Below are 16,567 nucleotides of genomic sequence, written 5' to 3' on the forward strand. Positions count from 1 at the left end.
GCTAAAGGGCCACTCAGACTGGAGCACACTAAAAGGGTGTCTCTCAAATCTGGCCGTGCAACCAAGATCTCACAGCATTTTGTGCAAACACAGATTGCTGGCCTCCCTCCTGTACCAGTGTCTGAATTGCTCTGTTGGGGCCCAGGAATCTGTATTTCTACAAAGCTCCTGGGAAGACGCAGATGCATAAGCATCCTTGGAAGCTGCTGCCCTAAACTCTGAGTCCAAGGGTGGTTGATATCAGGGAGATTTCCAGGTCTGTTTAGCGCCACCAGGCAACTGCTCTGTGCCAAGCCTTGTGCTGGGTCCTGGAACCCAGGAGCTAGGAGCCAGGATCACCAAAGATGGTGCCACCCTCGGGGTCAGGAATGGGGCTGGGTACTGCCTGGGAGCAGCGCTTGTCTTGGATTTTGGAAAGGGTCCTGAAAGGGCTGCAACTGGTGGGTCTCTTGGGGGCTTACTGTTCTGTTGCTGCCTTTAAATAAATGGCTTTGGGCAATATTGGTCTAGAGGCAAGAAACTGGGTTTGAGTCCCAGCTCTGTGCCTAGAAAGTTGTGTGATTTGGGGCAAGTCTCTATCCGGATCTCTTGGGACCTCAGTTTCCCCAGCTGTCCAATGAGGGCTGGTGAGTTGGTATGTGGCAGCCCGGTTCTGATGGTCTGAGCTCAGCCTCTCTCAGACATGAGGAGTGGGCCTGAGAGTGTCAGCACTCACTCTGCCTGCTGGACAGAGGGCTCCCTTTGCAGACCTTGGGGCCAGGAGGTGAAGGTGGAGTGCATCCTCAGTGTTCTTGTCTCCTTCTTTTGTTACCATTCTCTGATTGTGATGCCCTTGCTTCCTGGATATGTCCAGTTCTACCATGCTTCTCTTTCCCATGTGTCCTGATCGCTTGCTTTTTGCCAGGCTTTATATCCAGCATGGATACACAGAGAGGCCCCAACACAGTCTCAACTCCCCAGGGCCTGCCAGTCTAGAGAGGGATGCTCAAGGAGGAAAGCCACTCACTGGGTCCTCTCCCTGCAGGAACCACCTAGGGGCCAGGCCAGTGCCACCACCCAAGCTCTTCCCCTCTTCTTCATCTATTCTCCCCTCCTGGATGTTTGGAAGTCAGAGAGACATGAGTTTCAGTCTTGACCCTCTGACTTACTACTTGTAAGGCTTTGGGCAAGTGACTTAATCTTTCAAGTCCCTCATTTGTGAAATGGAAACAAGAATGGGATCTGCTTTGTAAGATTGTTGAGGATGAAATTCACTCCAGAGTCAATCCTGGTGTGTCGCCTGTGGCCCCCTTCCTCCCTGAGGGCTTGGAGTGAGGGATGGGGGTGGGAGAGGGGGAGTGGAGGGAAGGGAAGGAGGAGAGGTGGGCTCTGGGAGCAGTTTGCACCTATGCCTTTTGCTGTCTGTGCCAAGGGAGTCCCAGCCCTTCAGTTCCTCACCTCATTCCACGCCCCAAATCTGAAGCCCTAAAAGAAGGGAGCCAGTGGAAGCCAAGAAGGGGGATTTGCAAATGCTAGGGGCTTAGGATGTTAGAGCAGAACATGAGTTGAGGACAAATCACCCACTTTGGAATCCAGAACTGGAAAGAAAGCTGCTCATAAAAAGTGCAGTGATTTCCCAGGGTCTCAGAAAGGAGTCCTTTAAACTCCACCTTGAAGTGCAAAGGTGGACAATTTGATCCCACTGCTCATCCAGCTTATGGAGCGGCCTGAAGCTGTCCTATTTCTGCAGGGGTGAGAACATGTACCACCTAAGCAGCTCCCCATGGGCAAGTTTGGCTGAGGCCTCTCTTGCAACTTCTCAGGTTTGAGAATTTGAGACGTTCTTTGGAGATGCAGCAGTCTCGTCTGCCCCTCCATCTGATGCCTGAATCCCTTCTACAGCCTGTGCAACCCACCTCTGCTTGCACACCTGTCATGGCGGGGAGCTCAGTCCCACCTGGGGAAGGGTCCATCCTTCCTTGGCTCATTCTCTTGTTAGAAAGTTCTGTCTCTGAGGGAGCCAAAATCTACTTCCTGGTGGCCTCTCCCACTGGTACTGGCCCTTTCCCTGAGGCCCAGGTGCCACGCCAGCCCCCTGGGTTTGGTGGCAGTTCTTCAGGGATGCACAAAGTGATATCTCACAGGCCTAGACTTCCCCATGTGGCCGCCTGCCATCCCCTCCACCATTCTTCAAGAGACAAGAGCAGGGATGGGGCTCAGAGAGCCAGGGAATGGTTTTTTTTATTATTATTATTATTACACTTTAAGTTTTAGGGTACATGTGCATAACGTGCAGGTTTGTTACATATATATACATGTGCCATGTTGGTGTGCTGCACCCATTAACTCGTCATTTACATTAGGTATATCTCCTAATGCTATCCCTCCCCCCTCCCCCCACCCTACAACAGTCCCCGGTGTGTGATGTTCCCCTTCCTGTGTCCATATGTTCTCATTGTCCAATTCCCACCTATGACTGAGAACATGCTGTGTTTGGTTTTTTGTCCTTGCGATAGTTTGCTAAGAATGGTGGTTTCCAGATTCATCCATGTCCCTACAAAGGACATGAACTCATCATTTTTTATGGCCACATAGTATTCCATGGTGTATATGTGCCACATTTTCTTTTATTTTTATTATTATTATTATTATTATTATACTTTAAGTTTTAGGGTACATGTGCACATTGTGCAGGTTAGTTACATATGTATACATGTGCCATGCTGGTGCGCTGCACCCACTAACTCGTCATCTAGCATTAGGTATATCTCCCAGTGCTATCCCTCTCCCCTCCCCCTACCCCACAACAGTCCCCAGAGTGTGATATTCCCCTTCCTGTGTCCATGTGATCTCATTGTTCAATTCCCACCTATGAGTGAGAATATGCGGTGTTTGGTTTTTTGTTCTTGTGATAGTTTACTGAGAATGATGATTTCCAATTTCATCCATGTCCCTACAAAGGACATGAACTCATCATTTTTTTATGGCTGCATAGTATTCCATGGTGTATATGTGCCACATTTTCTTAATCCAGTCTATCACTGATGGACCTTTGGGTTGGTTCCAAGTCTTTGCTATTGGGAATAGTGCCGCAATAAACACACGTGTGCATGTGTCTTTATAGCAGCATGATTTATAGTCCTTTGGGTATATACCCAGTAATGGGATGGCTGGGTCAAATGGTATTTCTACTTCTAGATCCCTGAGGAATCGCCACACTGACTTCCACATTGGTTGAACTAGTTTACAGTCCCACCAACAGTGTAAAAGTGTTCCTATTTCTCCACATCCTCTCCAGCACCTGTTGTTTCCTGACTTTTTAATGATTGCCATTCTAACTGGTGTGAGATGGTATCTCACTGTGGTTTTGATTTGCATTTCTCTGATGGCCAGTGATGATGAGCATTTTTTCATGTGTTTTTTGGCTGCATAAATGTCTTCTTTTGAGAAGTGTCTGTTCATATCCTTTGCCCACTTTTTGATGGGGTTGTTTGTTTTTTTCTTGTAAATTTGTTTGAGTTCATTGTAGATTCTGGATATTAGCCCTTTGTCAGATGAGTAGGTTGCAAAAATTTTCTCCCATTCTGTAGGTTGCCTGCTCACTCTGATGGTAGTTTCTTTTGGTGTGCAGAAGCTTTTTAGTTTAATTAGATCCCATTTGTCAATTTTGGCTTTTGTTGCCATTGCTTTTGGTGTTTTAGACATGAAGTCCTTGCCCATGCCTATGTCCTGAATCTTATTGCCTAGGTTTTCTTCTAGGGTTTTTATGGTTTTAGGTCTAACATTTAAGTCTTCAATCCATCTAGAATTAATTTTTGTATAAGGTGTAAGGAAGGGATCCAGTTTCAGCTTTCTACATGTGGCTAGCCAGTTTTCCCAGCACCATTTATTAAATAGGGAATCCTTTCCCCATTGCTTGTTTTTGTCAGGTTTGTCAAAGATCAGATAGTTGTAGATGTGTGGCATTATTTCTGAGGGCTCTGTTCTGTTCCATTGGTCTATATCTCTGTTTTGGTACCAGTACCATGCTGTTTTGGTTACTGTAGCCTTGTAGTATAGTTTGAAGTCTGGTAGCGTGATGCCTCCAGCTTTGTTCTTTTGGCTTAGGATCGACTTGGTGATGCGGGCTCTTTTTTGGTTCCATATGAACTTTAAAGTATTTTTCTCCAATTCTGTGAAGAAAGTCATTGGTAGCTTGATGGGGATGGCATTGAATCTATAAATTACCTTGGGCAGTGTGGCCATTTGCACGATATTGATTCTTCCTACCCATGAGCGTGGAATGTTCTTCCATTTGTTTGTATCCTGTTTTATTTCATTGAGCAGTGGTTTGTAGTTCTCCTTGAAGAGGTCCTTCACATCCCTTGTAAGTTGGATTCCTAGTATTTTATTCTCTTTGAAGCAATTGTGAATGGGAATTCACTCATGATTTGGCTCTCTGTTTGTCTGTTATTGGTGTATAAGAATGCTTGTGATTTTTATACATTGATTTTGTATCCTGAGACTTTGCTGAAGTTGCTGATCAGCTTGAGATTTTGGGCTGAGACGATGGGGTTTTCTAGATATACAATCATGTCATCTGCAAACAGGGACAATTTGACTTCTTCTTTTCCTAATTGAATACCTTTATTTCCTTCTCCTGCCTAATTGCCCTGGCCAGAACTTCCAACACTATGTTGAATAGGAGTGGTGAGAGAGGGCATCCCTGTCTTGTGCCCGTTTTCAAAGGGAATGCTTCCAGTTTTTGCCCATTCAATATGATATTGGCTGTGGGTTTGTCATAGATAGCTCTTATTATTTTGAGATATGTCCCATCAATACCTAATTTATTGAGAGTTTTTAGCATGAAGAGTTGTTGAATTTTGTCAAAGACCTTTTCTGCATCTATTGAGATAATCATGTGGTTTTTGTCTTTGGTTCTGTTTATATGCTGGATTACATTTATTGATTTTCGTATGTTGAACCAGCCTTGCATCCCAGGGATGAAGCCCACTTGATCATGGTGGATAAGCTTTTTGATGTGCTGCTGGATTTGGTTTGCCAGTATTTTATTGAGGATTTTTGCATCGATGTTCATGAAGGATATTGGTCTAAAATTCTCTTTTTTGGTTGTGTCTCTGCCAGGCTTTGGTATCAGGATGATGCTGGCCTCATAAAATGAGTTAGGGAGGATTCCCTCTTTTTCTATTGATTGGAATAGTTTTAGAAGGAATGGTACCAGTTCCTCCTTGTACCTCTGGTAGAATTCGGCTGTGAATCCATCTGGTCCTGGAATTTTTTTGGTTGGTAATCTATTGATTATTGCCTCATTTTCAGAGCCTGTTATTGGTCTATTCAGAGATTCAACTTCTTCCTGATTTAGTCTTGGGAGGATGTATGTGTCGAGGTATTTATCCATTTCTTCTAGATTTTCTAGTTTATTTGCATAGAGGTGTTTATAGTATTCTCTGATGGTAGTTTTTATTTCTATGGGATCGGTGGTGATATCCCCTTTATCATTTTTTATTGTGTCTATTTGATTCTTCTCTCTTTTCTTCTTTATTAGTCTTGCTGGCGGTCTATCAATTTTGTTGATCTTTTCAAAAAACCAGCTCCTGGATTCATTAATTTTTTGAAGGGTTTTTTGTGTCTCTATTTCCTTCAGTTCTGCTCTGATCTTAGTTATTTCTTGCCTTCTGCTAGCTTTTGAATGTGTTTGCTCTTGCTTTTCTAGTTCTTTTAATTGTGATGTTAGGGTGTCAATTTTAGATCTTTCCTGCTTTCTCTTGTGGGCATTTAGTGCTATAAATTTCCGTCTACACACTGCTTTGAATGTGTCCCAGAGATTCTGGTATGTTGTGTCTTTGTTCTCGTTGGTTTCAAAGAACATCTTTATTTCTGCCTTCATTTCATTATGTACCCAGTAGTCATTCAGGAGCAAGTTGTTCAGTTTCCATGTAGTTGAGCGGTTTTGAGTGAGTTTCTTAATCCTGAGTTCTAGTTTGATTGCACTGTGGTCTGAGAGGCAGTTTGTTATAACTTCTGTTCTTTTACATTTGCTGAGGAGTGCTTTACTTCCAACTATGTGGTCAATTTTGGAATAGGTGTGGTGTGGTGCTGAAAAGAATGTATATTCTGTTGATTTGGGGTGGAGAGTTCTGTAGATGTCTATTAGGTCTGCTTGGTGCAGAGGTGCGTTCAATTCCTGGGTATCCTTGTTAACTTTCTGTCTCGTTGATCTGTCTAATGTTGACAGTGGGGTGTTAAAGTCTCCCATTATTATTGTGTGGGAGTCTAACTCTCTTTGTAGGTCACTAAGGACTTGCTTTATGAATCTGGGTGCTCCTGTATTGGGTGCATATATATTTAGGATAGTTAGCTTTTCTTGTTGAATTGATCCCTTTACCATTATGTAATGGCCTTCTTTGTCTCTTTTGATCTTTGTTGGTTTAAAGTCTGTTTTATCAGAGACTAGGATTGCAACCCCTGCCTTTTTTTGTTTTCCGTTTGCTTGGTAGATCTTCCTCCATCCCTTTATTTTGAGCCTATGTGTGTCTCTGCACATGAGATGGGTTTCCTGAATACAGCACACTGATGGGTCTTGACTCTTTATCCAATTTGCCAGTCTGTGTCTTTTAATTGGATCATTTAGCCCATTTACATTTAAAGTTAATATTGTTATGTGTGAATTTGATCCTGTCATTATGATGTTAGTTGGTTATTTTGCTTGTTAGTTGATGCAGTTTCTTCCTAGCCTTGATGGTCTTTACAATTTGGCATGTTTTTGCAGTGGCTGGTACCATTTGTTCCTTTCCATGTTTAGTGCTTCCTTCAGGAGCTCTTGTAGGGCAGGCCTGGTGGTGACAAAATCTCTCAGCATTTGCTTGTCTGGAAAGGATTTTATTTCTTCTTCACTTATGAAGCTTAGTTTGGCTGGATATGAAATTCTGGGTTGAAAATTCTTTTCTTTAAGAATGTTGAATATTGGTCCCCACTCTCTTCTGGCTTATAGAGTTTCTGCTGAGAGATCAGCTGTTAGTCTGATGGGCTTCCCTTTGTGGGTAACCCGACCTTTCTCTCTGGCTGCCCTTAACATTTCTTCCTTCATTTCAACTTTGGTGAATCTGACAATTATGTGTCTTGGAGTTGCTCTTCTCGAGGATTATCTTTGTGGCATTCTCTGTATTTCCTGAATTTGAATGTTGGCCTGCCTTGCTAGATTGGGGAAGTTCTCCTGGATAATATCCTGCAGAGTGTTTTCCAACTTGGTTCCATTCTCCCCGTCACTTTCAGGTACACCAATCAGACATAGATCTGGTCTTTTCACATAGTCCCATATTTCTTGGAGACTTTGTTCATTTCTTTTTATTCTTTTTCTCTAAACTTCTCTTCTCGCTTCATTTCATTCATTTCATCTTCCATCCCTGATACCCTTTCTTCCAGTTGATCGAATCGGCTACTGAGGTTTGTGCATTCGTCACGTAGCTCTCGTGCCTTGGTTTTCAGCTCCATCAGGTCCTTTAAGGACTTCTCTGCATTGGTTATTCTAGTTATCCATTCGTCTAATTTTTTTTCAAAGCTTTTAACTTCTTTGCCATTGGTTCGAATTTCCTCCTGTAGCTCGGAGTAGTTTGATCATCTGAAGTCTTCTTCTCTCAATTCGTCAAAGTCATTCTCCATCCAGCTTTGTTCTGTTGCTGGTGAGGAGCTCTATTCCTTTGGAGGAGGAGAGGTGCTCTGATTTTTAGAGTTTCCAGTTTTTCTGCTCTGTTTTTTTCTCATCTTTGTGGTTTTATCTACCTTTGGTCTTTGATGATGGTGACGTACAGATGGGGTTTTTGGTGTGGCTTTCCTTTCTGTTTGTTAGTTTTCCTTCTAACGGACAGGACCCTCAGCTGCAGGTCTGTTGGAGTTTGCTAGAGGTCCACTCCAGATCCTGTTTGCCTGGGTATCAGCAGTGGTGGCTGCAGAACAGTGGATATTGGAGAACCGCAAATGCTGCTGCCTGATTGTTCCTCTGGAAGTTTTGTCTCAGAGGAGTACCCGGTCATGTGAGGTGTCAGTCTGCCCCTACTGGGGTGTGCCTGCCAGTTAGGCTACTCGGGGGTCAGAGACCCACTTGAGGAGGCAGTCTGCCCATTGTCAGATCTCCAGCTGCATGCTGGGAGAACCACTACTCTCTTCAAAGCTGTCAGACAGGGACATTTAAGTCTGCAGAGGTTACTGCTGTCTTTTTGTTTGTCTGTGCCCTGCCCCCAGAGGTGGAGCCTACAGAGGCAGGCAGGCCTCCTTGAGCTGTGGTGGGCTCCACCCAGTTCGAGCTTCCATGCCGCTTTGTTTACCTAATCAAACAACTAACTCAGCAGTGGCAGGCGCCCCTCCCCCAGCCTCGCTGCTGCCTTGCAGTTTGATCTCGGACTGCTGTGCTAGCAATGAGCGAGACTTCATGGGCGTAGGACCCTCCGAGCCAGGCGCGGGATATAATCTCCTGGTGTGCCGTTTTTTAAGCCCATTGGAAAAGTGCAGTATTAGGGTGGGAGTGACCCGATTTTCCAGGTGCCGTCTGTTACCCCTCTCTTTGACTAGGAAAGGAAATTCCCTGACCCCTTGCGCTTCCCTGGTGAGGCGATGCCTTGCCCTGCTTCGGCTCGCGCACAGTGCGCTGCACCCACTGTCCTGCACTTACTGTCTGGCACTCCCCAGTGAGATGAACCTGGTACTTCAGTTGGAAATGCAGAAATCACCCATCTTCTGCATTGCTCACTCTGGGAGCTGTAGACCGGAGCTGTTCCTATTCGGCCATCTTGGCTCCTCCTCCCCAGGGAATGGTTTTGAAGTCGGCTTGCTTTGGTGCTCTCAGGTGTGATTTCTTAATATCCGTCTTCTAGTTTGGTGTCAGAGGCTCACTTTGCATATTGCTGATTTCCTATAGAAGTTTCTATTCATCACCTTAACTATATAGCCTCCCTGTTTTATTAATACCCAACGTTTTTGTAAACATTGGTTTGGTCCCTCGAGTCTGGAACAATTAAAGCAATGGGCAGTTTCTCACAAGGAAAGCAATAAGGTCTGATGGCTAATTTCATTCCCCAACAGCTCAGCGTAGCCTGACTTCACCGACTGCTCCTAGAGTGGGTGAGGTCCTTGGAAAATGAGGGCCAAAGGGAAGACTGATGGTTGGGGATGCCCAACAGGAAATTTTTGTGCATTATCCAAGAAAGGTGCTTGGACCTGGTCCTGCTTCCTCAGGCAGCCCCTGTGCTAGGCATCTGGAGGGGCAAGAGGTGTCCCAGATGGAAGGTGTGTGAGATCTCAGGACATTCATTCTGTTTAGCCGAGAAGAGGGATCTTGAGCCCAGGACTGTGGAGTTCAGAGGATAAGTCACTGCTAGCCTGGGAACAAGGGAAGGCTTCAAACAGCATGTTGGCATTTCAAGATGTATGGGATCTCAGGGTGAAAGCTTATTGTATCAGTTTCCTGTTCTGCTGCAACAAATCATCATAAATTTAGTGGCTTTAAACAGCACAAATTATTATCTTATAGTTCTGAGGATCAGAAGTTCAAAATCATTGGGTCAATATCAAGGTGTTCTTGATTTTGACTGGTTCCTTCTGGAGGCTTTAGGGGAGAAGGTTTCCTTGCCTTTCCCACCTTCTAGATGCTGCCCGTGAGCCTTGGTTCCTGGCCTCTTCCTCCACTTTCAAAGCCAGCAGCAGAGCATCTTTGAACAAATTTCTTCCCTGACTCTGACTTTTCTACCTCCCTCCTTCCCTTATAAAGACCCTTGGGATCATGTTGGGCCACCGGGATAATCCCAGATGGTTGCTCCATCTTGACATCCTTAACTTCATCCTGTCTGCAAAGTCCCCTTTGCCACATAAGGTAACATATTTTAGGGATTTGGACATGGACATCGTTGGGGGAAGGGCACGACTCTATCCATCACTGATGATTCTTTGGAATTTCTAAAACTGAGAAATCAGTTTTCCATCAGCCTGGCTGATCGAAAGAGGGAATTGATTTGATTTGAAAGCCAGAGCAGCCCCAGTTACCTTCTTGAAATTGGGCCGAGGGTGCGTTTCTCCCCTACAGTATGTGGTTCTGGGAGACAGGCCTCCAAGGAGCAGTGGTGGGCTGGGGAGAGGAGCAGCCTGCAGCCTCCCTGCCCTCCCTCTGGAGGACTTTCATAGTGCAGTGATAGTGCTGACAGCTGGCATTGTGGGTTGGGTGTGGGGGCCTGTAGCTCTACCAGGTGGGATCTCTGCTCCCAATTGCCATGTAGGCCAGCTGGACTCCCAGCAGGTAGGAGCTGCCATGAGGGCTTGATGTGTGTAGCTGGGCAGGTCTCAGGTCACAGGTGCCTGACACTCTCTGCCATTGTGAGGGAGGCAGGGAACTGTCCCCAGGGAACTCCAGCTGCCCTCAGGCCCCATATGTCCCCACAGGGGTGCCCCCAGAGCACCACAGCTCTCCCCAGATTTCTTCCTTCATTGGGGCCCTGATAGAGTTCCAGCTAGCGCTGCCCCTGGGACTCACCCCTGTGTCTGCAGACTGGGTCTTCAGCCTCAGCATGCAGCCCAACCCTTGCGAACTTGCCTCATCCCTGTGAGACCAGCTCAAGATGGGTCTAGTGGGCTCAGAATATTAACCTCCTCCATCTAAGAGTGGGTGGCCATGGTGCAGCCTCAGCATGCACTCATCCATGCTCTCATTCACCACAATTCTGAGCACCTACTATATGCCAGGCACTACACAGGATCCTGAGATCAAAACAAACCAAGTGCTTCCCTCCTGGAGCTGACATGTCCATGGGGAAGAAAATGTTACAGCCCCCATACTCATGGTCATCTCTTTGCGAGTCAACTCAAAGTCAGTGATGCAGACTCCTGAGCCCTCCACTGAAGCTCCATGAGGCCAGCGCCCCTGTCCCAGGCACCCACATTTCCACGATGCACAGCGTATGGTCCTCCACTTGTTTCCCTGCTTTTGGTAATTCTGGAAGTGTAAGAAATACCATGTATCTTTGGGACAGACAAATGGTGCCATCAAATAGAGGGAAACTGGGGTTCCATTCCAGAGGCCTTGACATGTGATGTGAGCATCTAGATTGGATAGGAAGCCCAGGCTTCTCCATGGGAACCTGCCCCAGGTGTATTAGTTTCCTGTGGCTGCCGAAACAAATCACCACAAACTAGGTGGCTTAAAACAACAGAAATGTATTGTCTCATAGTTCTGGAGGCCAGAGGTCCTAAATGAAGGTGTCAGCAGGCTTGCCTTGGAGTCTCTAGGAGAGAATCCTTGCCTGCATCTCCCAGCTTCTGGTGGCTCCAGGTGCTCCTTGCCGGCAGATGCATCACTCCACCCTCTGCCTCTGTCTTCACGTGGACTTCCCCCTCATGTCTCTGTGCCGCAAGTCTCCCTTTGCCTTTCTCTTATAAGAATCCTTAACATTGGATTTATCCAGGATGATCTCATCCCAAGATCCTCAGTTAATTACGTCTGCAAGACCCTTTTTCCAAATAAGGTCATATTCACAAGTTGTCAGGGTTAGAACTTAGACCTATCTTTTTTGGAGGTCACATTTCAAGCCACTGGCTCTGCACTGTGAACATGCATGGGTCACACACGCACATGCGCACATGCACACACACACACACACACACACACACACACCTGGATACAGCTGGATATATACCCACAGGCATTCCCCAAGTACAGCTATTCCCCTTGTGCAGCAGATCTAATACATATTCAGTTACATACTTGCCCTTTACATTTTTTTCACTTACGTTCAAATCTGGTTACAGATGATTAAGAGCGAACTTATTTGTAGAAATCTAAAAAGTAGGTGGCTCCATTTTTCAAAAGGAATGCTCTCTTAATGAATGCACATCAGGTTGGACAGGCAGAAATACACCACATGGATAAGTTTTTAAGCATATGCCCCAAATCTTTGAAAGACCTCACTATCTATCAAAGCCACCTTCTCCGTCATTAGAAAGCTATGGGGTTTTTTGGCATTGGGCCAAAATCTAATTTCCTGAACCATCTTACCTGTTCGTGCTCCAGCACCACGGGGGTGTGCAGAACCAGGTGCCCCCCCTCTACATGACAGCCCTCCTGTGTTTGAAGTCGGCTTTGGTCTACGCCTCTCCAGGCTAATTTTTTAATTAGCTTAAATTAATGGCAGTTCCTGGGGAGCTCCAGCCCCAGTAAAAGTGGCCTGAATTATTCAAAGATTTGAGTGTTTCAAATGCCTGTTTATCCTAATTAGCATCTTAGCTACAGCGGTGCCCTCTGCCTCTAAGGAGCCACATTTTAACATGTTCCATATTTTAATGGATTTTCCTTGAATGAACTGTTTAATCAAGTGAAGACACATTTCATGAATGAATAGAAGTAAATCTATAATTATACACTTTAGTCAGGTAAGAGGAGTGACATTTCGGCACAATTCATGGCTATATATAGCGAGTGCATTTGAATGACAAAGTAGGTTACCTCAGCTTCCATAGGAGAGCTGAGAATTCGCTTTGCTCTCAAGTTCATTTCGTAACCTAATTAGAATTTTCAAAGAGTTGTAAAGTGCATGTGGCGCAGCCCTGGTTCTCCCCATCTTTACCTGGATCTGTGCCTTTCTGGATGGTTCCTCTGCTGGTGCAGTAGCCTCATTAGGGAAGTTGTCTGGGGAACTACTGGCCATAGAAGCCGAGTGCCTTGAGATCTCTGGAGCTCTCTGCAGCCTCCAGCCACTGGCTGTGAATTTCACTTGCCCATGGGAGCCTTCTCTGTGTGGGACACATGGTCTGAATGCAGTAGCAAGTTGCTATAACAATATTCTGCTTCTCTCTTCTCCCTTTCTTGCTTTCTCTCTCATGTCCTCCTGCCTCCTTTCCTTCTCTCCATTTTCTCCTCTGCCATAGTCAGGTTCTGCTCCGGGTGCTAAGGGCCAGGAGTAGAAGGGCCTGAGGATTAAAGATGAGATGTACCTACTAGAGGGGGCAGGAGAGAGCAGGGGAGCAATCCTGGTGCCCTGGGTCTGGAGGAGATGGGGACAGGGGGCTCGGGGGTTTTCAGACAGGCTGGCAACCCAGCTGTAAGCTTGATGATTCTGTTGCTCTTACCCCAATCAGTAGCCACTTTAGCTACACATTGGAAACTCCTGGAAAGCTCTAAAAATACAGATGCCTGGGTCCTATCCCAGAGGTTCTGATTGGTTTAGGAGGCAGTTAGGGCATCAGCAGTTTCTAAAACTCCCCAGGTGATTCCAACATGTAGTCCGAAAGTCTTTAGGTGACAGCAGCCCCAGCCAGCATCCTAACCACAACCTCCTGAAAGACCCTGAGCCAGAAACCCCCAGTTAAGTTGCTCCCCATTCCTCACCATGGAAACTGTGGGGGACAGTGGATGTGTATTGGTTAAGCTGCTACGTTTTGGGATAATTTGTTGCACAGCAGTAGATGACTAATACAGATTATTAGTTGTCCTGAATGTACCCCCAAGCCGATCACTTCTTGCCACCTCCCGTATCATATCATCTAGCCTCCAGAATCCCTCGCCCGGACCATTGCTGGAGCCCCTCCCTGCCCTTCCTCTTCCCCTCATGTCCCTGCCCCTCAGTGGTCCCACAGAAGCCTGAGCAACTGTCTCAAATCATAGTTCTAATAATGTCACTCCATCACTTAAAACTTCATCATGGGTTACCACTGTGCTTAGGGCCGAGACCTGATCCTTCACGTGAACTGGAAGGCCTGTCCGGGCTGCCCTCACCCACCTCTTTCTCAGTTCATTCCGACAGCCTCCCCTAAGCCCTGCTTTAGGCTCTGCATTAAGCCCGCTAGGACATTCTTTTAGTTTCTCCACCAGCTCCCTCCCGTCACAGGAAGTACACATGCTGCTCCTCGGCCTGGAATCCTTCCCCCTGCCCCACCTCCTGGCCTGGGGCTGACTTCTCTGCTACAGCCTCTCCCAGCAGCCTGCCCTGAACTTGAGCGTCCTTGTCTCAGTGAACATTTACACATTCCCTGGGACAGTCAGCTGATGAATGCCTCTTGCCCTCACTAGACAGAGATCCAGGACAGTGAACAGTTTTGGTCGTTAGAGGCCCAGTCCTACCTCAGACGGTTCCTGAAACAGAAGAGATGTCAATATCAGAAATGAATGAGTGGGTGAATAAGTGAGTGAATGAAGGAGTGGGACTGGTAGGGACAAACAGAGCCCATTTTGGAAAATCCAAAGTGGTGAGTGGCTGCTCGGAAAGGTACTCAAGTCCAGAAGCCAGGCAGTGACTGGGCATGAGATAGAATTTCAGTCCCAGGAATGAAGCAAGAGCTCAGATTGAGAGCCTGAGGTCAGAGAAGGTCCCTTTCCAGGCTGACTGGGGGCTGCACCCCAGGGCTCCTGACCTCAGGCCCGTCACCTTGCATCCATGGAGGGCAGGAGTGTCCAGTGCCAAGCGGGGGGATTCATAGGAGCCAGGGGTTCACTGGCCCTACCTGTGGGTAGCAGGGAGTTGCAGGGGTTAGGAGCCTGGCGGGGCATGCAGATACAGTCTTGGGGCCCTAAAGCAGAGACAGTGTGGGTGGAGAGAACAGGCTGGCCCACACACTGAGGCGGCGGGTCATGCAGTGATTTGATAAACCCAAGGCTGGGTGATTCTAGAGAGAGGGCAGTACCCGGCGTCCTCTGGCAGCTGTTCTGTGTTTAATGCAGAGGTGCAGGCTTCAGAGCAGGGAGGAGGCCTTGCAATGGAGTGGCACTGTGGCCTTCTCAGAAGTGGGGACCAGCCTCCCTGATGGGACAGTGCAGACCCACATTAGGCTTAAACAGGTCACATGGACTCAATTAAATGCTGAGTGAGAAGATTCTTCCGAGTCATCCGTTTACCTGCACTCCCTTCCCAATTCCATTTGCTTTCCACCTTTTTCTCTGATCTCCTTTTCCTCCTCCAACCCCTCCCCTTCTCCCCCTATGTCTTGCAGGCATGGATAAAGACTGCACTCCCATGTCTAGTGTGTGGACGGAGGTTGTGTGCTCAGTCAGTTGCAGGAATGAAGCCATTGTGATGGCTTTATTGGAGTGACAAGTCCCTGTCACTCTCTTCACCACAGCACCGTGAACCAGCTGGGAGGGAGGTTGTGGGCAGACGCGCTCGTCTCTGCTGTTCAGACGGCTGATCTGACCTGGTGGCATTTTCTCCTGCTCAGCATGAGTGAGGCTGTCCCCACTGCTGGCTTTCCCTCAAAGCCATGGATTTCTCCTGGCTCTTAGCTTTATGAAAAATGTGGGACTTCCTAGAACTTGAAGTCTGAGTTGAAATATTAACATTCTTGCATTTGGCTGTTTGATTCCCAAAGCTGCATGGGAGCCTGAGGAGTCATTGGTCTCACCCTTTGTGACCTTTACGCTCTCCATCAGCCCGTGCCTGTGGTCTCCCTAAAGGGTTCTTGGTCCCTGTCCTAGATTATCAATCATTTACTTAAAACTGTCCTCTGAGTGTGAACCACTTTGTTGCTACCCTGATAAAGGCAAGCAGAACGGAGCCCAGTGCTCTATGTGTGGTCTGAGATGGACGACAGAGAGGGATTTTCCCTTCCTTCATTCTGGATGTGATACGTTTTAAAAATAGTTCCTGGCCAGGTGCAGTGGCTCACGCCTATAATTGCAGCACTTTGGGAGGCCAAAGCGGGTGGATCACTTGAGGTCAGGAGTTTGAAACCAGCCTGGCCAACATGGCGAAACCCCGTCTCTACTAAAAATACAAAAAGTAGCTGGGTGTGGTGGCGGGCACCTGTAATCTCAGCTATTTGGGAGGCTGAGGCAGGAGAATCGCTTGAACCTGAGAGGCGGAGATTGCAGTGAGCCCAGATCATGCTGCTGCATTCCAGCCTGGGCGAAAGAGTGAGACTTTGTCTCAAAAAAATATTAATTAATTTAAAAAAAAAAGCAGGGGGCGGGGAAGGGGGGGCAGTGGTTCCTAGTCTTAATCACCCTTTGTTAATTGCCTTGCTCAGTTAATACATTCTGGTCTCCTAACCGAGGGGAAAATATCCAAGCCATTAAAATTTTTTTCTCACAATTATCAATCATTTACTTAAAACTTATCCTGCTTTGTTTAGAATGTGGTTCTCTAAACATGTATTAGAATTACCTGGAGAGCTTGTTAAAACACAGGGTGCTGGACCCCACCCTGGAGTGTCTGATTCAGTAGTTCTGGGTAGAGCTGGAGAGTTTGCATTTCCAGCAAGTTCTCAGATGGTGCTGGTGTTACTGGTGCAGGGGCCACTGTTTGAGAACCACTGCTTCAGGGACATGCTTTCTGGCACGAACTCACATGGATGGGCCACACCAGTTCTTGTAGCGGGGGTGGGGAGGAGGTGTCAAGTCAACAACTATTGCCTCCAAGCCTCTTATCGCGGATTATTTATTCCAGGGGCTCTGACCCATCCGTTCTCTCCATGCCAAATGTCTTTGGCTCCTTGTGGATTTGTTCCTTGGCCAGGTCCTGGATCTGCTGCTCCAGCAACAGGGAGAGTTTTCCCCTTTGGGTAGCCCCAGAGGCCCTGGCCTTTAGGGAGCCCAGTCCTTCCTTACCTCCTTTCCAGCAGC

The 16,567-nt window shown here is 46.9% G+C and overlaps 1 protein-coding gene across 1 annotated transcript in view; it reads left to right on the forward strand.

Moving 5' to 3' along the window:
• The window catches only part of GABBR2 (gamma-aminobutyric acid type B receptor subunit 2), a 422,124-nt gene that overhangs the window by 193,695 nt on the left and 211,862 nt on the right, over positions 1-16,567 (forward strand). The gene's annotated exons all lie outside the window — the stretch shown is intronic.

This window comes from Pan troglodytes, chromosome 11 (genome assembly GCF_028858775.2).
Source record: "Pan troglodytes isolate AG18354 chromosome 11, NHGRI_mPanTro3-v2.0_pri, whole genome shotgun sequence".
In the NCBI taxonomy this organism is placed as follows: Eukaryota; Metazoa; Chordata; class Mammalia; order Primates; family Hominidae; genus Pan; species Pan troglodytes.